General features: G+C 36.4%; 1 non-coding gene across 1 annotated transcript; it reads right to left on the bottom strand.

Annotated features, from left to right (window-relative positions):
• Nucleotides 1-179: 179 nt before the first annotated feature.
• On the bottom strand, nucleotides 180-287 carry LOC128247462 (U6 spliceosomal RNA). Its single transcript, XR_008263838.1, has one exon. It is a non-coding gene; the product is annotated as a U6 spliceosomal RNA (small nuclear RNA).
• Between the last annotated feature and the right edge of the window lie 647 nt (nucleotides 288-934).

The following is a 934-nucleotide window of genomic DNA, read 5'->3' as shown; positions in this document are numbered from 1 at the left end:
ATATATATATATATATACGACAGGCTTCTTCCAGTTTCCCCTACCAAATCCACCCATAAGTCTTTGGTCGACTCGACGTTATAGAAGAAGACACTTGCCGAAGGTGCCACGCAGTGGGACATAAACCGGAAACACATGGTTGTGAATGGAGTTTCTTACCATACAGCCACACCTGCGACTAAGAAACGTAATGCTTCACAAATATGCGTTTCTTCTTTGGCCCAGGGGTCATACTAATCTTTTCTGTATCGTTCCATTTGTAGTATATATTCTGTCGAAGCAAGTATGTGTGTATGTGTGTGATATCTAATATAGATGAAGAAGACGGAAAGATGTAACATTTTGTATTCAAACGCCGAATCTGTTACAAAACGAATCACTATACATCAAAGCGACGTCACAATTCTTGACTGCATAAATTAGCCCTGAAATAAGTAGCTACAATAACATACTGGTGAGCTGACAATGGAGATCTCTGTCGGCACAGTATTCAAGGTATAATATTATGTATTTGATAATATAGATGAAAAAGTTGGGAAAAACTGTTGGATTTGAACGCTGCATATATTGTAAACTGCATAACTGTGCTAAACTTACTAATGTACAGTATTCTCGAAAATAAAGTACTACATCCGTGATAAAAAAAACCAACATTTAGTAGTGAATGTGCGATATTTCGCTGATGATTAAAGTCATTTCATTTCTGTGCAAGAAGAAGGTTATGGAAATCGCGACAGCTATGACAACGACGAGTTTACAATAACCAATAAATGTCTGCCAAAGGCTGGCAAATAATTGATGTTGTAAAACATTTGATATATCTTTCTTTTAGACGGTGTTACAAAAGTCAGATATTTTCAACGGGTTGCAAGCATGTGCATTTTCCTGTATAAACGCATCTATAAACACATACACACACACACAATACATATAT

The sequence above is a fragment of the Octopus bimaculoides genome, chromosome 3 (assembly GCF_001194135.2).
Source record: "Octopus bimaculoides isolate UCB-OBI-ISO-001 chromosome 3, ASM119413v2, whole genome shotgun sequence".
NCBI lineage: Eukaryota > Metazoa > Mollusca > Cephalopoda > Octopoda > Octopodidae > Octopus > Octopus bimaculoides.
Note: the sequence above shows the minus strand (reverse complement) of the source record. Positions and strands in the feature narration are given on the sequence as shown.